Source organism: Crinia signifera, chromosome 8 (genome assembly GCF_055691185.1).
Source record: "Crinia signifera chromosome 8, ASM5569118v1, whole genome shotgun sequence".
In the NCBI taxonomy this organism is placed as follows: Eukaryota; Metazoa; Chordata; class Amphibia; order Anura; family Myobatrachidae; genus Crinia; species Crinia signifera.
This window is the reverse complement of record NC_139224.1, coordinates 173,720,668-173,743,217: the sequence shown is the minus strand read 5'-3', so window position 1 is coordinate 173,743,217 and position 22,550 is coordinate 173,720,668. Positions and strand designations below refer to the sequence as shown.

The following is a 22,550-nucleotide window of genomic DNA, read 5'->3' as shown; positions in this document are numbered from 1 at the left end:
TGGCGTTAACGGTGGTGGGGGGCCATGAAACTTTTTTTTAAAAACATATCCAATGTGAAATGGCCATATTGGCCAATTTCACATTGTCATTTTATTTTAACATTGCTGTCTATGGGAAATCGGGTCCATCGCGTCTTTTAACATTACTGTCTATGGGAAATCGTGGGCATCGCGTCGCGGCCCCTTATAACGGCCACGACCGACGCGATGCCCCCGATTTCGGGCGCGATGAAAAAATCGGCAGCCCGGATAACTCACAAGTACCAGTGGTTCTTATCTGCCGTCAAATTCTATGTTTCTATGTTTCTATTCTATGGGTAAGAAACTTTATTGGGACAATCACAAAAATTCCAAGGCTCTTAAATGCCCTCATGCCTATACAGCCCTCGCTTAATCTTAGTGCGGGTCCCGGCGATTCTATCACCAATCACCAGGACCCACCAGGACCCGCCATTGGACAGAAGGGGCACATGAGACGCTCGCGCTCCCCGTTCCATCCAAGCCCACTGCCGCCTCCCGTCGCTTCCCCGACACTCCCTGCACCCCCTCCGCCCTAACCTGCCAGTCTCCCTGAAGTGGCGACAGGCAGGGATTTGGCTGCACCTTATAAATACATTGAGTTCTCTATTTTTGTATTGCCCATGGATATGACATAGGTCTGCTCATTGCCACTGGATGCAGAGGGGTAAGTCACTAAGATGAGAGTTCATTTGAAGATGGGATGTTGCCTACAGCAACCAAACTGGATCTACTGTACTTTTTGTTTATTTAGCTCCTTCCAAAAGAAAATAGAATCGAATTAGTTGCCCATAGCAACATGAGATCTTCAATGGAAATCCCATCTTAGTAAATAAACCCCAGAGCATCGTATCCAAGGGCATGCAGAATACACTGTCTACCTGAAATAAGTGACCCACATCCAGATAAGATATTTCGGAAAGTCTGGGTTCCTGGTGTAGACAGGATCCTGCGATGAGGCTGAGGGGGACAGATGGACTCACTTAGAGACAATTACACCGAAGTAAATACATATTTAGATTGCAAAGGAAACAAAATAAACAGGTTTGAGCGATGAAGGTTTATAATTAGAGTTTTTATTTTAATTTAACTTCGCACTTCTCACTATCATCACAGAACATCTGCCATTGTTGGGAACATTTTAACTTTTGAGATTCCTGGGGAACATCTGCCGCGTCAATCTTCCATGTAAAACACAGAGTGATCCAACTGCCTAAGAGCAAAAGGGGGAAAAAAAGATATATTTTGCCAACAGTTACGTCTCCATTTCCTTCTATACATTCTGTGTAGCTCGGAACGGCATACGGCAGCATTGTGCAGGAAAAGTGCAGTTTCAGGACATCACGCCGGGAAAACTGCGGAACGATCTTCTCCTCCGTGGAATCTGATTTGCGTGCACATAATGCCAAGATTCTGTCTTGCTGTGGCATATCTGGCAGTGGAATATCTGGTGGTTCCGGGTGGTGGTTGCAGAATCACTGCCAATTACAAAAGCTGACATTGACATGTCTCTACTAGGGTGACCAATCCAAAATTGCCGGGATTTTAATCTCGCCCAGACTGTCAGGCTTTTCCCATTCCCAGCGTAATGTGGTCAGCTGCACCGCCCGCCTTGCTTCCGGCTGCTTCGCCTGCCCCTCTAGCTCTTGGCTGCATCGCCCAGCTTCCTGCTGCACCACCCACCTGCCTAGCTCCCGGCCACACCACCCTGCTCCTGGCTGCTCTGCACACCTACCTAGCTCCAGTCTGCACTGCCCGGCTCACGGCTGCACCGCCGCAGCCCTAGCTCTGGGCGGCATCTCCCAGCCACACCGTCCGGTCCCCTTGCTCTCGGCCGCATCAACCACCTCCCAGTTCACGGTCAAACCGCCGGCTCCCAGCTGCACAGCACACTTGCCCGCACTTCTTAGTAAATTTGTGGAAGGCCGGGTTGTTTTTTATTTATTAATGACGCCAATCCCAGGATTGAAAAAATGCCCCGGTATTGGCTTCCCTAGTCTCTAGCCAACGTTCCATCCCACATATTGCCAAGACAGCCACTGTTCTAGTAAATACAACATGCAGCACAGTTGCCTACCCGGCTCCAGCATCCTGCAGGAGGCTCCTGTTATTGCTAAAATCTCCCAGATACTTCAGATTCTTCTAGGGGGGCCAGTAAGGGATTTCTCTGCTAGGATAGTGATTTTTTGTACTCACTGGGATTTGCCTTAGCTGCTCAGGAGTCCCTGCTGACGACTCTCATTACCCCAATAAAAAATTATCAGGCGCAATATATAAAATCATATAGGGATTACTATAGTTCTACGCTGCTTCCAAAAGAGTTATCTGGAACACTCAATAGCACAGAGCTGGATCATCCCAGTGTTACATGGAGCGTGGTGGATGCATATATGCTATCATGGCCACACCCCTCTCTATACAATGCCAAAATTACCAGCATTACTGCCTATCATGACGTGGTTGGGGCGCAGTCCTTGGCATGGCAACTCCCAGAAGATGGAAGTGACACACCCCGGTTCACAGAAACTCCAGCCCCCCCCCCCCCCCCCCGAATGCCTCTACCTGTGACTCATGCATTCACAAAATCACAATACAAAATACAAAAGTAGGAGACATCCTGGAAATGCGCAGGATGAATCATGCACAGTTTCCTGTAGATTGGAAAACTGTGCTGTGGATTGCACGCGCGATACATACTGAATCGGGGCCCTTGACAATTGTTGTTAAATGCTAGTGTTTTTTGTTTTTTTTAGCCCCTGAAACATAATATTGATTTAAATTGATATAAAACAATGGAAATACAACTTTACTAAATATACCCCTTATAATGTGAGTGCTGTACGCATGAATACATCGGACCCCTTGGACGATATCGGGGGTTAGCAGTCTCGACCCAACGACAGTGACACAAACTGGCACAGTCTGCCCATATTGTCGCAATGCGCAGCGAGTAAGGTCGTCCTTTGCTATACAGTATATATAAATATCTCTTCCCTGTATAACCACCCTGCACCAACCTGGGAGCGACAGAGTTAAGTTTTTATCACATTGTTCATTGTATTTTTCTCACTCCTATAACTGTGATCAGAAGGTGGCATTTAATCTGTGCCAATTGCTCGGCCCCATAAGTGTTTCCACAGAAATTGGAGGCGCCCGTATTGCGTCTGTGACATAGAGAGAAATTAATGGTAAGTTTAGCAGGACATTGAGTAAGTGTGATTTGCCGGCGACGCGTCTGTGACAGTCTGGGAATGCAATGTCTATACCTACAACATATAATTTAACATCCATTTCCAAGCAGAAAATAAAATGATGCGACAATATTGAGTCCGTTCCCCGCGCTGAGTGCCCACTGTCATGTCCGGGCGGATCTTTCATTTTTTTGTTATTTTTAAAGGTAGGTTATTATGGAGGTTATTCTGATCGGTGCGGCCAAACGTGCGTACGTTCACTATTAACGTACGCTCTCCGTACGCGGCCGTTGGGGTTAAGTCCACCCACAACTCAGCCGCATACGTACGGCCAGAAACAACGTCGAAGGGGAGTGGCGTACAATTGAGCGTACGCCAACGTACACGGACGGACCAGCCCTTACACTCCGACAACTGGCGTACAACAGAGCGTACGCCACCGTTTACGGACGTCTCTCGTCCGTCTTCCCACCGACTTCTTGCGGCTATCTAAGCGTACGCCAGCTTGCACGGACGGGTCCCTATTGTTTTCAATAGAAAACTCAGCTTATGTCACCGCTCGTGAGAGTGAGCGTACGTCCGTGCACGCTGGCATACCCTTCACATATATGGACCTGCAAATCTTGCCTTTCAACTACAATTCTGACAATTAATTAATTATTCTAATTGTTATTCAATTATTGTTTTCTATTAACTCAATTGTCTACCTTAATAAAGACCCTAATAAAACAACATTTTAACCCTCATTACATGTATATTTGTTATGTTCTAATGTGGCATTTTAATAACTATCTATGTGTCCCCACATTGCTTTTACTTGGAAATAAATTTATGTTGGTGTTTGTGTGTATGTTCTAAATTATGTCCCTAATTAGTTTGATCTGATTTTTTTAACATGTATACCTACCCTGATGTTATGTGTGATGTTTTCATCTAACAACAATAAAAAATCATGCCTTTTTACTATGTGTTATTTCACCCCAAAACACACACATTCACACATCATTCATTACCCCTCACCTCAAATTACCAATATAACTTACATGACACATCTGTATGTACCTGCCCTTACAAACCCTCTCACATATTTATGATTAAAAACACAGGCAACTTCTAACTGAATATAAACTTGTATTTTGTACAAACATAAAAAGAAAAATAATCAAAAAATTAAAGGAGACCCTCCAGGCGCAAAAAAAGAATGTTCAAATAAAGCAGGGTTAAAAATATTTCCTGCAAAATGCGGGCCACATCTTCCTGGTGCTGTTCAGTGTCTGTAGTGAAGGAAAAAAAAACATTATATTGAATATATAATATACACAAATGTTTGTTGTATTTGTACATAATAAGAAGTTGTGAGTTAAGTGTGAAGGCCACATACATTTTTTAACTACATTGAAGATGGGTCTGCTGTAAACACGGTACAAAAGACTAGTATGTTTTCACACACATACTGTACATATTACATGAAATGAAATAAATTCCTCCTTATTGGATAAATGTATGCTGTATCACCATTGGGAGGTTTGTTTTGGGGGAATCACCTCTAACCTCACAATTAACCTGTGCTATTTAAGGGTAATGACATTGTTGTGGCTTAACCACTCCTTACTTAGTAAAATGTTTGCCATTGCTGTACAAATTATAGGCCTAAAGCTATGTTTGTAAAGCATGCATCCGCATGGCCTCACACACTATTAACAAAACAATCTCTAAATTTATGTTGCACATCATGCTGGGAAGTGGAGTTACACAACACCTGGATCCACATAACTACAACACCACTAATGTCGGATATGTCATTGGATGTACTGTTATGTCAATTATTCAAGGGGTGAGGCATGGCCACACTAAAAAAAAAAACACCAAGGGGACCCTTGTTCCTGGAGAAGGACAGGCCACACCTCATGGTCGCCCTGCAGTGATATGTTGCAACTAATGTTGAGCAGCTTACCAATAAAAGTGTTGTAATGTTGATGTTGGATACACATATGTGCAGGGCCGAAACTAGGCTTTCCGGTGCCCGGGGCAAGGCAGTCTTTTGGTGCCCCCCCCCCTACCTAGTGATGCTGCTGCGCGCCGGGGGCGTGGCCTATAATCGCTGCTCTCCCGCGAGGCCACGCCCCCATTTTGCCGCTATGGGGGCATGACCCAGAGGCTCTGTGAGCCTCTAGCCATGCCCCCAGCCCCCTGGCTGCGGGAATAGACGCTGTGCGCATGCGCACAGCGTTTATTCCCCGCTGCTTAGTTAGCAGCTGACAGGGGGGACCGACCAACTGATGCCTTGTCCCTGGCGACGGAGACCCCCCCCTCCCCGCACAGTCCTCTCACCGCTCACCCCGCAGCCGCATCTTCGTCCGTCTCCTACTAGCGCTGCGGCGGGAAGCGCTGATGACTTCAAAAAGACTTGCCGGACGCTGATTGGCTGAATTCAGCCAATCAGCGTCCGGCAAGTCTTTTCGAAGTCATCAGCGCTTCCTGCAGCCGCGCTAGTACGAGATGGACGGACATACCTGTCAGCGCGCCCCTCACCTCCAGCGCCCGGTGCGCGTGACCCCCCCGCCCCCCCCTAGTTACGGCCCTGAGTGGTTGTTGTGATTGTTTATGTGTAGAAATGTGTAGGTAAACATTAGACACATTATTTACTTACGGCTAGTTGAGCCATCCTGCTCGCCACTGGTTGGGTGTGCGGTGGTTGGGGGGGTCAGGAGCAAGGGGGATGGGATAGGACTTGGGATACTGGTAGTGGGTTGGAGTGGGGATTGGAGAGGTTTGGGGGTGGGTGGTGGAGAGGTGTAGGGGGGTTGGAAATGGGGTGGGGAGGGGGTGGGGGTAGGGGTGTGGGTGGGGGTTGGGGAGGGGGTGGGGGTAGGGGAGTGGCTGGTGGAAGGGGATGTTGAAATTTGGTGGGCCCCAGCTGGACCCATTGTCTCCTCCTCTTCCTCCTCCTCTTCCTCCTCCTCCTCCTCTTCCTCCTCCTCGTCTGGCTGCTCCTGGGCTGCTTGCTCCCGGGCTGCCTGCTCCCGGGCTGCCTGCTCCCAGGCTTCTATGCGTGCCCTTGCCCGTGCTGAAATGTTCATGTTGATGGCATAGAAATCGAAGATTGGGTTTCATAAAAAAGGGGGAAAGAAAAATTCACATTAGTCATGCTCATAACCTTCCAAATTATCATTGCTGTTATATTTCAGACATTTATCATGCAAACTAATTGATATGCTACACCCAAAAACTGAGCAACTACTTAAACCCCCCCCCTATACACCCATATACACCCCCTATACACCCCCTATACACCCCCTATACACCCCCTATACACCCCATATACACCCCCTATACACCCCATATACACCCCCTATACACCCACATACTCATGAACATATTTATAAAAATTACAGAAATCATTGGGAAAAAAAAACGCAGACATACTAGTAAATAAAAACTTACATCGGGCAATATGGCGGCGAAGTGTGGAAAGCATCACTGGCTGCCGCCGGCGCAGGTCAGACCAGCGCCGCTCAACTTGTGCCAGGCTTCTGCGTACGCCGGTCCGGGCGTAGATTAGCCGGCGGGCAGCATTATATGCCCGCCGCTTGTCCATGTTGGACACATATGGGCCCCTGGGCCCCAGGCGCCGGTCCATGACCTCAACCAAGGCCAACAGCTCCTGGGTAGAAAACGCCCTAGCCCTGGTTGAAGTCATATTGGCAATGGCGCAGTTATTAATTGCAGGTACATATATCACTTTTGGTGCTTGCTGATTGGTGTAAAAAAATTGTTTGTTTAGTATTAACTTTATTAATCCTTTTAACATTAACAAACTGGATGCGAATAGAAACTTACGCGGACCGTTCTGATATACACACACCATAACCAACAGCATGCTTTCAATGTATAGAGAGACGTACTGTATATACAGTGTGCGGAAAATAATACACGCAACCGTCTACTAATAAATACGCTGATAAAAAGGCACAATACACCGATTTCCATGGAGAGACGTACTGTATATACAGTGTGCTGAAAATAATACACGCAACCGTCTACTAATAAATATGCTGATAAAAAAGGCACAATGCAACAAGAGGTTGCATCTCTCCAAACAGGTGTGACCCAGCAGGTGCATGGTGAGAGAACTGGGGCCACCAGAAAACGAGCTGCAACATCTAGGGTGAGGACTGAGCAGGATACCACCACCAAAAAGAGAAACCCTGCATTTGTAGAGACAGAATTGCGAATTTTAGTGCCCAGGGCACGCGAATGGATAGAATTGGCAACCAGGAAGCCGGGTGCCAGAGCAAGGAGAAACCTTTGGGACAAGATCACAGAGGAAGTGAACCAGGTGTCACCAGTGGTCAGAGATTGGCTAGCGGTGAAGAAAAGGCAAGTGTGTTTGTCCCCCTGATAATGTCATATGTGTGTACATATGTTACATGTATGTTTTGAGAATAATAGAAAGGTGTGTTTGTAGATAGTGCTACACTTCAATGTCACATGTGAACACAACCATGTCTAATAACCCACATTGATATATGAAACATGCACCATTGGTGTGATGTGAGGTTATGGGCACAGTTCTGCTCATGTGAAGTATGTGAAGTATGTGATGGGACAAGAGAAAGTGTGTTTTTGAAAGAGTTGTTGTAACATGTTCCATATGATGCTACTGAAACAAGAATGACCAAACTGTGCACATGTAGCTGGTGAGAAACTACACATCCCAGTATGCCATCCCATAGTTAAATTACTCCATAATAACCACACTGTCAAGCTATGGTGGAATGTGTAGTTTCACAACAGGTGGAGGTGCATAATTTGGCCATGGATGATGTCATTTCTGCATAGTGATCTATGTATGTGCATTTAGTGGCCTAATGAATGAGATGAGACACTGAAATGCCTCCTAATGGAGACATTAATGTGTGTGTGGGACACATATGGCTAAAAAACATAATATGACCCACACTAGGAAATGTAACGTAGTCATGATGTTCACTAGCACAGTGGTGCACATATCTCATGGTGATATTTGTATTTTTAAACTTGTAGGTGGACAGACTTCAAAACGACACTGAAGAGGAAGATGACTGACCGGTACAACCACAGCATGTCCACCGGGAGGGGGCCTATGCCAGATAATTTGGAGTATACCCCCCTGGAGCAGGACGCCTTGGATGTCATTGATGTGGCCGAGGTCAGGGGGATATCCAATATGGATAGTGAGCTCCCGGCGGAGGTCTTTGCTGCTGCTTTTGATGGTAAATCACAGTAATGCATTGTATTTTGAAAGATATTTTTTTGTGCGTATGTGATGGTGACATTGTTTTCAATTATTATCCTAGAAGAAGCAGAAACCCAGGATGAACCGGCAGCATCTTCCTCTGCAGAGCCACAGGTGGAGCAAGTGGTCCAGCCTCCACCAAGACGACACCCCCAGCCACAGGAGACATGGGATGCCAGCGTGATGGTGATGCTGGAGAGGATCGAACAGCAAGGGGTGGATTCTGCGGTCCGTCAGCAGCAGGTTGGGGAATTTCTGGAGGATTGGAAGGCCACAAACAGGCAGCAGTGTGAGGCCTTCAACCGCATGAATGACACTCCGGCGGCTGGCATGCAAAGCATTGGCCAACACCTCAGCCGCCAGAATGAAATTCTTGCGGAGCTGCTGACCACCGCCAGGTCCCTAAGGGACAATCCCCCATCTGCTGGCCCACCCCAAGCTGCTCCCCAACCTTCCACCTCTGCTGACCCTCCTGTGTCCACTAGGGGAAGACGCCGCAAGCCATCTGAGCCAAAGGCCCCTGTCCCCAAGGCCCCATCTAAAAAGGGGAAAAAAGGGCCCAAATAATGAGACCTGGTTCACTTCCTCTGTGGTTGGACCCCAAATGTTTAAATTGCACTGGACATCCACTTCCTGAGTTGGCCATCGATCCATTTTCGTGCCATGGGCATTAAAGTTCTTATTTTGACCTCTACAAATGCAGGATAAATTTTTGGTGGTGTGTATCTTGCTTAGTATTCACCTTGGTTGTTGCAGTACGTATTCTGGTGTCCCCATTTCTTTCACCATTGCATTTGCAGGGTAACACATGTTTGGAGATATGCAACCTCTTGTTCTGGCTGTTTTTTTATTTTTGTGTCTATTTTATTTGTTTATTTGATTTATGACATTAAAGTGTCAAATAAGCTGTGATGCTGAACAGCAAATAAATTTATTTTACCAATTAAAACAAAATTGTTGTATGTGTAATTTCTTGTGTGAAACAAATACTACATTTATGTGTACTTACTGACCAGGGTATTTTTGAACATTTGTTGAAGTGTGGTAGAAGTTTCCCATGTGTAACCCTCTCCATGGCCATTCCCATGTTCCTATCCAACTTTTCCCTGCTAATTAGTTTGTGTCAGCACATGTGCAGAGCAACTTAATAGGTGAGAAAGCAGTTTGTGTGCAGGTGAGGTAGCTCCTACAGTAGTAGGTAAAAGCAGGTCCAGAACAATGCTTTCCTCATGGAGTGGGTGAGGCAGACAAACAAGGGTCAAAAGGTACATTTGTGTAGGAATGCATATGTGTCCTCCCTAAAAAAAGATGTGTGAATCGGCCAAACATGAGAAAATTGCTTGTGAACAAACATGTATAACTTTTTAAATATATATGATTTTACAGTGTCATAAGCAGATGTAGGAATCCTTTGTTAGAGAGATGTGAGTGCAATAATGTGATTGGTGGCATCTTACATCCAGAGTGTAGTCAAATCCAATTCCTAGCAGATCAGATAGTGGTACAGTTCTGTATTTTGGGTACTATACAAAGATTGTGTGCAAAATAGTGGGCATGGGCTTAAAACATTGCTGAAACATACTTTGTAGGTGTTAGATGTGGTTTATGCAGGGGCTGGCTGGCAAATTTTAGCCTGGGGGGCAAGTCCAGAGCACTGGCCCATAAGTAGCACATAAGTAGCCCATAAGTAGCGCATTGGTCTAGACACCACATGCTCATCTCCTGCATAAATAAAGAACAGAACACCACAGGCTGTTCTCCTGCATAAATAAAGAACAGGACACCACAGGCTGCTCTCCTGCATAAAGAACATAGCACCACAGGCTGCACCCTTGCGTAAAAGACAGGACACCACAGGCTGCTCCCCCTGTATAATAATCATGCCGTGACATTACAGGCCGCTCACCCTGTATAAGAAAAGTAATGCCATGACACCACAGGCTGCTCCCCCTGTATAATATAAAAGTAATGCCATGACACCACAGGCTGCTCCCTCTGTGTTATAATAATGCCATGATGCCACAGGCTGCTCCCCCTGTATAATAATTTGTGTCATGGCATTACTATTATTATATTATACAGGGGGATCAGCCTGTGGTGTCATGGCATTATTATTATACAGATGGAGCAGCCTGTGGTGTTATGGCATTACTTTTATATTATACAGGGGGAGCAGCCTGTGGTGTCATGGCATTATTATTATACAGAGGGAGCAGCCTGTGGTGTCATGGCATTACTTTTATATTATACAGGGGGAGCAGCCTGTGGTGTCATGGCATTATTATTATACAGAGGGAGCAGCCTGTGGTGTCATGGCATAATGCCATGACACCACAGGCTGCTCCCCCTGTACAATAATAATTATGACACCACAGGCTGCTCCCTCTGTATAATATAAAAGTAATGCCATGACACCACAGGCTGCTCCCTCTGTATTATAATATTAATGCAATGACACCACAGGCTGCTCCCACTGTATAATATAATAATAGTAATGCCATGACACAAATTATTATACATGTGGGTGCAGCCTGTGGCGTCATTGCATTATCATTATACAGAGGGAGCAGCCTGTGGTGTCATGGCATTACTTTTATATTATACAGGGGGAGCAGCCTGTGGTGTATAATAATAATGCCATGACACCACAGGCTGCTCCCCCTGTATAATATAAAAGTAATGCCATGACACCACAGGCTGCTCCCTCTGTATAATAATAATAATGCAATGACACCACAGGCTGCTCCCGCTGTATAATATAATAATAGTAATGCCATGACACCACAGGCTGCTCCCTCTGTATAATAATAATGCAATGACACCACAGGCTGCTCCCGCTATATAATATAATAATAGTAATGCCATGACACAATTTATTATACAGGGGGAGCAGCTTGTGGCGTCATTGCATTATCATTATACAGAGGGAGCAGCCTGTGGTGTCATGGCATTACTTTTATATTATACAGGGGGAGCAGCCTGTGGTGTCATGGCATTATTATTATACAGAGGGAGCAGCCTGTGGTGTCATGGCATAGTGCCATGACACCACAGGCTGCTCCCCCTGTACAATAATAATGACACCACAGGCTGCTCCACCTGTATAATATAAAAGTAATAGATATTTCGATTAAAGTGTTTAATATTAACTTACTGTGGTGTAATGTCAAATCCCTCCTGTCCTGGCAGGCTCCACTCCAGGAATTTCAACTATCCTCCTGATTCCTGCGGTCTGCGGCCTCCTGCTGCGGCCCCCACGATTCTTCCTGCAGAGTGCAGCCTGCGCCTGCCTGACTTCCTGTAGTCTCCAGACGCGTGGGTGGGAGGCGTCATCGTCATGACGTCCCCCCCCAGCGCCTGCCACTGCCGCCGGCCAGGGAATAGAGGAGCCGTGGAGCCGAGGCCGGCGGCCATGTTCCTGTGGCCGCGCCGCATACACATCATGTAAAGGACCACAGGAACATGGCCGCCGGCTGAAAAAAAACGGTAAGGCGGACTCGGAACGGCCGCGGCCCGCGCAGACCTGCCAGTGCGGCCTGGGGGGCAAATGGCACCCTGCCCCCCGGCCCAGCCCGCCCCTGGGTTTATGTTATTGTATCATAAATACAAAACCTATGTTTGTATTAGAGTGAACACGTTGACACATGTCGACTTGTGTAGATTGAGTGTGCTACTGTGTAAAGTCTATGAAAGCACGTAGTGAATGTGTATAACTGTTTAACAAATACCTACCTTAGCATATATAAGCAGGTGTTAAAAAGATTCTTACCTTAAATTAAACAAACGTTTAAATGTAGAGAAGTATAGAAAGATAAGCTTCCAATGTGTTTGAGTGCTGTGTGTGGCTTGCAGGTAGTGAAATCATGGTTTGGACTTAATAGACTGCAGCATTGCTTATTACATTCAGGTGTATGTGTTTGGTAGTAATCAGCGTAAATTAGCTAACCCAGGCGCACGCTGGCATGCGGTATCTGTAGGGGTGGTTTGAGATGGCGGTTGGCGGCCGCCTGTTTTGTGTCCGAAATGAAAGGTGCTTTAGTCGATCGTGCGGTAGTAGCACCGCTCATTTTTGGTGCACACCCCCGTGTACGCCCATATTTACGCCCATTTTCCCTCATTATTTCGGCCGCTCCCCTCAACACGCCCCTATGCCGCCCCCAATGCCCGTACTCTCGCGTACAGGTTTTTTCGCACGTAGAGACCCGTCCGTAAGCGTTGTGGAGTGTTCGCGCCTGCGCATTGGCGATTGTACGCATGCGCAGATCATGAAAAACCCCGGAACGTACGCGTACGGCCCGGCCGCACCAACCAGAATAAGGCCCTATGTGAGTGACCTTTCCAGACAGAGTATTGTTTTATCAGGATTCCGTATAGAATGTGCGTATTCCTATATAATTGTGTTTAGCTTCTGTTGCTGGGTATACAGTACGTGTGGGCAGTGGTGTAAATAGAAATTTTGCGCCGCCCCGCCCCCCCCCCCCCCCCCCCCCCCCAGCCAAAAAAGTTTTGCGCCCCCCCCCCCCCCAATCTTTTTTTTATAACCTACATGCTCATTGCCGGGAGTTTCCATGCTCGTTGTCATAGGGTTACATGCTCGTTGCCATGGGTTGCAGGCACTGTATGCAATGAGCTCCCATGACAGAGAGAGCGGGAAATATGGTCAGAGAGAGGGAGAAATATGCTGGACAGAGAGAAGGGGGGTGAGGTGATGGGCAAGGAGAGGGGAACAGATGGTGGGGGGGGGGGCAGATACTGGGTAGGGAGAGGGGGATAGATGCTGGGTAGGGAGAGGGTGGTACGGATGTGATGACAGTTGGTATGATTGGGAGGTGTCAGAGTTCATAGCAACTGTGCTTTTTGTACTGCGGAGCCCAGAATTGCACTCCAAATTCTAGATGTGATCTTACCAATGCCTTGTAAAGTGACATAATAACATTCACATCACTAGCTTCCATGCCCCTTTTACACAGGCTGGTATCCTGTTTGCCTCATTAGCTGCTATACTACATGAGCTCTACACTCTAGTTTGGGTCATCAGTGTAGCTAGCATGGGTGTATCTAGTTCCAAATATCCATCTTTGGAAGTTCCTATCCCACCCTCTTATTAAGATTGTTGTCTTTATTATTTTGTGGGAAAGAATAATAAAAGTGGCTATTTTGTCTTAGATCTTGACATACTCTCCCTGCCAGTACAAGGGTTCAGTCTGATGCCACCTTACTGGGGCCATTTGCACCACCTGTCCCACTGGATATTTTTGTTAATCTTTGGCAGGGACAGTTCCATATCTTGAGCTTTCAGTAATGGACTCACTATTTTCTACCATCTATGCCTTAAATTGTTGGCAATGGGCTGGCAGTTGGCTCCCATCTAAGCCTTGAGTTGAAGGCAATAGGGTGGCAGTGGGACCTGTCACTGTGCTCCAGGTCTGGATATTCTCAGGTGTGATTACCTGATGTGCAGCAAAACCTGCTATCTTGCCTTATGCCTCAGCCCACTACAGCTGCACTTGTTACTACTTTTGTTATAGACTTCAGCCATGCAGCTAGCAAACAGACTTTCCCTGCCAATCCGCTGCAGCTTCCCTCCTGGTTATTGGCCAGCCAAGTCTCCTCCCACCTGCAGGTATAAGAGTGTTGGGCGGAATCCTGCACTCTGTCAGAGCTTCCATTGTCAACCCTTCAGATGGATGGTTCTCTTTCCTAGTGCTAATACCAGCTCCAGCACAGCCTGACTCCCTACAGTGCTCATGGATTGACTCCTCCTGCTTCCAGGCAGTCTCCAAGCCAGCTGTTCCTGTCAGCACCCATTCCTGCTGCCCCGGTCAACTTCTACTACTGCTGCCTTCAGGCCGTCTCCACATCATCCAGTTCCAGTTTGTTCTCCGTCTCCTGTGTTGTTCCCCAAGTCCATCTCCCATGTTGTTTCCCAAGTCCATCTCCCATGTTGTTTCCCAAGTTCGTCTCCTGTGTTGTTCCCCAAGTCCATCTCCTATGTTGTTTCCCAAGTTCGTCTCCTGTGTTGTTCCCCAAGTCTGTCTCCCTTGTTGTTCTTCGTTAAAGTCCCTATCTTCAGTTCACCGTTAAAGTACCACTGTCTTTGTGTTTACTTCAATAAAGACTTTTAATTTAATTTACCTCATTGTTCTGGTCACGCCTTCGGGCCCTCCTTCATGTGTGAGTGGATGTCTAAGACCCTTTACAGACTCCCAGGTTTAACTACACCTGCCTCTACGCCTGAGGATTCCCAGGGTCAGCCGCAACCCTCAGGTGTGACAAGACCAACTTAAGCCTTGAGTTGCTAGCAATGGGCTGGCAGTTGGTCCTCATCTTATCCTTGAGTTGTTAGCGATGGACTGGAAGTTGATCTTATCTGAGACTTGAGTTGTTGGCAATGGGAGGCAGTTGGCTACCATCTAAACCTTGAGTTGCAGGCGATGATCAGGCAGTTGGATCCATCTGAGCCTTAAAGTTCTCACAATGGGCTGGCAGTTGGTCCTCATCTTAACCTTAACTTGCCGGTGATGGGCTGGTAATCAAATTTTTGGATAAACATTACAGCAGTTATTAAGAACATTCAAATGTGGGAACAAATGAACAAGACATTTACAGTTTGGTAAAGATATTATCAAAGATATATTAAGGAAAGTTTTTCTACTTTAAAGCAAATGTATTGTAATTTATTGTTATAGTGGCTTACAATAAATTGGCCGTAGGATGAGCCGCTATGCAATCCCGCGCCCCTATATAAAAAAAATAGGTTGGTCCTGTGTCGCCATCCTGATAAAGTACCAAGAAGTGGTGTTCCTCAGACTGTGGTGTACAGTATTTTGTGATGAGTAGTGAGTGGAAGAGATGTAGGAGTATCATAATGTGAAAAAGCGTTCCACCTGTGTGCCTTAATACGGTGCCAAAATATTGCAAAATGGGACAGGCCCATAGACAGTGATATAAATTTGGCCATGAAAGGCCATCAGATGTTCCTATTTGGAAATATTTAAGGAGGGGGGGGGGGAGTAAATATGCTGTAATGATGCAAATTTAGTTGGCTTCCATCTAAGCCCTGAGATGTTAGCGATTAAATGGCAGTTGACACCCCCCCCCCTCCAAAGCCATGATTTGCTGGAAATGGACTGGCAATGGGCCCTAGTATAAACATTGACTTGCCAGTGATGGCCTCCATCCATCTATGGCTTGAATTCTTGGTGATGGGCTGGCAGTTGCCCCCATTTATGGCATGAGTTGGTGACGATGGCCCAGCAGTTTGCCTCCATCGACACTTTTTTATTGGATTCCTACTGCCCGTTACTGTGTGTATGGCAATTCTATCTTCACCGCCATACTCTCTCACTATATAATTGAGTACCGATGGCCCATTTACCATCCAGTATATCTTTGTGCTATTATTGCAGAGATGTCTTTTTGCCCGCCGTAGAAATGTGGGCTGACAATAGTCGATAGGAGGTTTAGGAAAAACAATTCACATATTTACTTTCATCTAGCAAATAATATTTTTTCATCCTATTTGTTTGTCTTAACAGAGAGGTTATTTTTAAAAACTGCATCTTAAAAACTCAATTCACTCTTAACCATAGTAAATTGATTTCCCGTCGGCAAAACATTGACATTTAAAAAAGAAAACTCTCAAAACTTAACAAAATGTTTTCATCAACTCTTCTTTTCTGCTGCTGTAGCTGCTTCTCGTACATGGCGAGCGAAATAAAGGGAAAACTCTATATAAAGCAATGGCCTCAAATTATTTACTCACTAAATAAACATTTTGTATTTGTAACATCTGACCACATACCTCTGTTGACAGAGGGATCCGTACACACTAGCAAACTGATCCAGCATACTCATCGGGGGTGTACTAAGGGGAAGAGGAGGGGCAAAGTATAGGTTCCGCCCCCAGTTGCCAAGAATAGTTTCCCAGCGTATTGAATGCAAAGAGCGTAATTATACAGCGTGATGCTGCTCCTGAGTCCCCTCATCAGTGTCACATGACGCATCTGTGTCACATGACGCATCAGTGTCACGCATCATATCTGTGACGTTGATGAGGGGAGCTTCTCTGCGCTGTTTGCCCTGCGAATGCAAAACACAGAGTCGTAATTAGTGAGATGAGTTGGTCAGGAGTACTCAGGGGTGGGGGATCTCGTTAGCATAAAAAATGAAGATGTTTAAAAAAACTCATGTTGGCCACTTGTCCATGTTGTCTGAAGTGCAGCGAGGCACCTGGCCAGTTTGGACCTAATTCAATATGCCATGCAAATGCGCGAAAATCCCTATTTGGCAATTATCGCACTTCCGCGCACGCGTACCTGCTGCAGCACGCATGTGCGAAGGCTCAATCTGCATTCTCATCGTGGAGGGATGCAAATGCATTTTAAGAGGTGGGAGGGACGGACAGCATGGCCACACGGCATGGGTTTGAAACGGTCCGGACAACGCAGACGTGTTCGCACCATTTTCACAGCTGAGCTGGAAAATGGCGGCCCTTCATCGGCCTTGCAGCCAGGCTGCGCAGGCAGGCGGTTACCATAGCGATCACAAGGAGGGACTAGACATGCTTAAAGGCCATGCGCTGTGCTGGACAGCCCCCAGCATAAGCACAACTGTGACTGAAGTTGAATGAGGCCCAATATACGCACATAATGCAACTCACATTTAACACTGCATTTGCTTTGACTGATTCCTAGCAGACCCCAAGGTCATTCAAGGTCAGCTGTCTTTTCTGTTGAGTCGGTCGTCCGAGAGCTTCCCTTTTCGATGTTTTAATTCATCTATTTCCCAATCTTTTAAAGCCTCTGGCACAATTTCTGTCAAAATCCATAAATACTTAAATATTGCATCTAAAGTGTCACTTTTAATTGACGAAGCATTAAAGCCGGCTGCAGATTAAGGCTAAATGTGTCACTTTTATTGGGGACAATTAAACATACATAATCAAACACTTCAAACCTTCCAATTCTATAAGCATCAGATTTCAAAGATTAGATTTAAGAGGTGACGTGTGATATTACTACAGCGCGGCTTGGCACGAATGGAGATGAGGCGGGTACGTAGGAATCCAAAGCAAGTGACAAAATCAATAATGCAATATAGATAAAAAAACAAACAAATTGTTGCTGCAGATAAAACCTAAAAGTTCATCGTGTGGTTAGAAGAGTTTAATACTCAACAATTTTCATGTACTCTGATTTTAAAAGCTATTAGCTGACAACAGCGAGCGACACCGCAACATAAGTTTATTACTTTAAACGTTTGTAATGACCACAGTTACATGGAATAATATAACACCAGTTCTATATAGCTCCCCAATTTGGGTTTTGGCAGCCCTGCGACCCCACATTTGGTTCCACCAATGGAAATAGCCAATAGCATTCATGAACAAGTTGAAAGGTAACCATGAGTACAATGAGGCCAAAGGTATTTACCTTAGTTATAAACGACATGTTAGACAACAGAGCTTGCCTACACTCCAGCTGCCGGTGCTAGGCTTGGGGAGAGGGGGTTTGCCCAGAACAGGGAAAGGCTGACCTGCACACCAGGTCTGGCCCCGCTACACAGCAAAGTGCTCACACATTACCAGCTGTCCCCTGGCTGCACAGGCCAAACATGTTTGGAGTCGCAGCGTCCGTGTATGATATCATGCAGCCGCTTTGACCCTCCCCCAAGCTTTCTGGACATGCCTGCATTGTCTGGACCGCTCTCATAAAACGCTGCCCCACTGCCCCCACAAAAGTCCATTGCCGTCCCCATTTCAAATGACATGCAGGTAAACACGTTACATTACATCGTACGGTTCTGTTACCGGTACCGGCTCTGAACATGAAGTCAGTCGCTGATGATATTGTCAGATTGGACAGCATGTTCCGGCAATTGAGCTTATCCATAACAATCAATGGTGGCTCCAGAGTAGGCTCAATTCAAACTTCGAATAGGGGAGCCACCCCCACTGCCAGTCAGTCAGTTTGGAATGGCAGTTGGTCTGGTTCCATTTGAATTTTGAACTGTCCTGCAGCCCCTACTCTGGGGCTGCCACTGTTAATGATCCACAGGAGCACACAGGGCTGCCATCAGGAATTTTGGGGCACGGGACTCATTTCGAGCCTGGGCCTTCGGGCCCCCCCACTCACTTCACTTACCAAAACCAGGCTCCTGTCCCCCATCTCCTCTTCCACTGGGCTACAGCCCGGAGGTCCCGGAGCACAGGTTTCTTCAACTCAGGATGCCAATTAAAATGCAGCACCGGCTGGTGAGCCAATCACAGCTCGCGTACCGGCAGCTGTTCTGATTGGCTGCCAGTATGCAAACTCTGATTGGCTCGAAAGCCGATGTAGCATTTTAATTGGCCACCGGTGCCCTGGGTTTATTTAAGCCTGCGCTCCAGGACCTGCTTTGTTCAGCGCACTGAGCGCAGCGCAGCGGAGGCAGTCGGAGGGGTTGCGGTGGGCAAAATGAGCTGCCCAGGCCCTTCCAGAGGCCGGGGCCCGGGACAGCTGTACCCACAGCAGCCCCCTATTGGCGGCCCTGGGAGCAATATTGTATCCTACATCCCCAGCTTAAGGGGTATGCACACTTATGCAATCAGGGTATTGTCATTTTATATTTCCTAGAAATCGTTTTTGTCTTCCACGTTGCTGCAAGCTGGGTCAGGTCTGACTGGATTCCAGGTTCTGCCGCATAGAAACCTGCAATTCCTTCCATACGGCATACCAGGCAGAAGCCCCGCAGGGCCGCTCTGTTGTCCTCAGCGCCCGGCAGATGCCCACAATGCACCGTGCATGGTAATTAGCCCTTCCTATAATTCTCAGGACATACAGGAGCTGCAATCAATACTAATGTTCTGTAATTGGTGAAAATGATATTGACGATTCCATTACTCAATCTGCACAAGGGCGATGCTGGGACCGTGCGGCCGGCTGGATAACAAGTAAAAACAACTGGACAGAATGGGACGAAGCGTAGGGTTAAATGGTAACCTGAATTATTCACAGACCATTAGCAGGAAATAAATGGAGCTGGAGTAACATTTGGGCCGGGTGCTGATAATTATAACTGCTTGGCTGGAGAACGGGTCACTGAAGGGGCTGCAGCATCTTACCCCGTACAGGAACACTGCGGACATAGGAAGGTGTAGGTCCAAGATTGGATACAAGTGATATACAGTAATATACAGTGATATAGCCATTGCTGCATTGCAGATATAATACCCACCAGCGCAGCCCGGGCTGAACCTAAAGGCTTGGTGTCGCTGTTGGTAAATGGGGAGTATTTAGTGGCACCTCTCTAGGAGAATCCCAGGTCTTGGATTCCTCCCAGCATGCTCTGTGGCAGCTGCTTCCCTCTGCGTATGCACAGAATGATACCCGGACTGGGAAGTCCAGGACTTACGGCCATCACATAGGGCCGCCGTTATCGGGAGAGCTGCCCTTTGTGTTGCTAAGCGCATATGTACATCGTCATGATGGGTGGCAGGATGTAGGATTAGTTAAAGGGTACATATGCTTTCTATATATCACTAGTAACCCTGCTCAATGCCTCGAAAGCTTGTCTGCTACTTTGTGATTGCCTCTGTGCTTGTGCATGTGTGAGAAAGAGATGTAGTTTCACTCGCTGCCAGCAGATGGCACTCCGGGTCTCTTAGTGAAAAAAACGGTCAACGCTGTTTCGGGCTTTCACCCGTCGTCAGGACCAACACAAACAGTGAAAAAGACAAAGGGGGGTATTCAATCACCGGCGACCATCTCCTGAGAGGGAGGTGGCCGCCGGGCCCTATTCAATGCTGTCTTCCCTGACAGCATTGAACAGGGGAGCTCTGCAGAACGAGCCCGACTTCACATGCAGTTGGGCTCGTTCCGCCGAGAACGGCCGGGAAGTGACGAGCACGCCCCCTTCTCATCCCACTGCTGGCGGGACATTGAATCCCGCCTGTGTGTTCTAGGTCAAGCAGACCGAAAACAGGACAATGGGACAAGCTCGACAGCCGTGACCCCCAGATTGAATACCCCCAAAGTGTGGTGCTTAATCAGTGGCGTAACTATAGCACTGCAGCCCCCGCGACCACATTGCTAGAGACAAGAGATCCGTCAGAAACCAGCTTGACAGTTAGGAGCTCATTGATTAGTACTATACCTTCATCCAATTTATCACTCTCCAAGGCTTAGTACATCTCCCCCTAAGTGCAGGGGTGTCGCGTACTAGAGTGGTGGGGAGCAGCCAGAGGAGATGTAAGGAAGTGAGATGGTATTCTGTGTACTCTGAGGCTGGTAGAAAGTCAGAATAGGTGCAGTGGTGGATCCAGGGGGTGGGGTATTTCAGTGCGATCGCACCCCTTCTGCATGTCACCCGCATGTCTTATTTTCAAGGATGTCAGTGATGATGGGTGGGTTAGGGTGAGGCTCCAGGGCGGAAGGTTAAAGTTAGGCTATGGAAGGGAACGTTGGGGTTAAGCTGAGGGGGTAAGCAGTAGGCTTGCTGAAATGGATGGTTATGGTTAGGCTTGGGGGGGGGGTTAGGGTTATGCCGATAACAGGGAAGGTTAGAGTTATGCTGCGGTGGGGGGGGGGGGGGGGTATTATTATTTATTATTCTTATAATTAGCTACAATATATTTTCTTTCAGGGTTGGATAGTTCTTTCAAACCCCCCCCCGCCCCCAACTGTCTCTCCCTTTTTTGCAGTATCTCTCTCAAATGCATCCTCTCTCTAGCCCTTATTCAGATCTGTGCGGCCGGAGCCGCATACGGTGCTCCGGCCGCACAAACCAATCCCCGCCCACAATACGGATCGCCACGGCCGTCCGTACACGGACGGCTGGCGATCCGCATGAAAATGGTGGGGCGTACGCCTCCACCATGGTGGGAGCTGCCCCCTGCATTCGATGGTCTGCGACCATCGAAGGCAGGGCCGCACGCCACAGCAGCTCCCGCAAGCTGAGACCACACGGACAATCGTCCGTGTGAAAGCTTGTATGGGGGCGGAGAACTGACATCCGGCGATGTCAGCTTTCCGCCCCCATCACTGGCGTCATAGCCTCATTACCATGCATACGCCCCGCGTTTGCATGGGAACGCCCATGAAACGCAGGGCGTATGCATAGGGAAATGAGGGTATGAAGCCCCTCACGCCCCTATACGCCCCCTTTGCGGCGTAGAAACTTTATGTGCGGCGATTTCGCCTGCACATGCGCAGATTGACCTCTGCGCATGTGCAGAGTGAAAACATCGGCGGTACGGCCGCACGCGGGCCGTACCGCTCAGTTCAGAATAAGGGCCTCTGTTCTTGTTTTCACTTGTTTTTATCTCCTTGGCTTGCCAGCATCTCTCCTCCTCTCTCTCCCCCCCCCCCCCCCCCCCCAACACAGACACCTCTCCCTCCCCCTCTACCTCTCTTTACCAGTAATCTCTTTCTCTCTTCTCCTTTGCACTTTTTTTTTATCTTACTGTCTCCCTCTCTCTCTCTCTCTCTCTCCCTCTCTCTCTCCTCTCTCCTTCTCTCACTCTCTCTCTCTCTCTCCTCTTCACAGCAGCAATTAGTGTGGCTGATCGGCCTTTTACAGCATCTTCCATATTTCACGTTACCAGCAGAGAAGAAGATGTTATATGATCACATAACTGCTCAGGTGCAATCTGCATGATATACTTACCAGCCAAATTACCCCGGAAATACCTACAACATTCTGCACCATTTTTTAAACTCAGATTCCTCCTCTCCGATTCCAGATGCATGAACATCCGCAGCCCACTCCCACAGCAGCCTCATTTCTGTTGATAATATTTATTCCTTCACCCCATTATTTTCTTAGGTGGGGGAAATAAAATAAAACAGAAAATAACTCCGGTCCTATCTCCAGCCATTTTATGGGTAAGATAATCCACATTTTCTGTGCACTGCGGTGCTGTCTGTATCAGGGATGCTAAAAAGCCCAAATCCCAAAAAATGAATCGGCTGCACCACACTGCCATCTACTGGCGGATTTGGGGTGCAGCGGCTCGGTGATATCTGTCAAATCTTTATATATGTACCTTATACTCAACAAAACCTCTCCAAGAGTTTTATGAT

General features: G+C 47.2%; 1 long non-coding RNA gene across 1 annotated transcript in view; it reads right to left on the bottom strand.

Moving 5' to 3' along the window:
- Nucleotides 1-548: 548 nt before the first annotated feature.
- The window catches only part of LOC146026822 (uncharacterized), an 89,632-nt gene continuing 67,630 nt past the window's right edge, over nucleotides 549-22,550 (bottom strand). The window contains exon 3 of the long non-coding RNA XR_014454554.1: nucleotides 549-1,231. This is a non-coding gene — a long non-coding RNA (uncharacterized LOC146026822). The remainder of the gene's footprint in view (nucleotides 1,232-22,550) is intronic.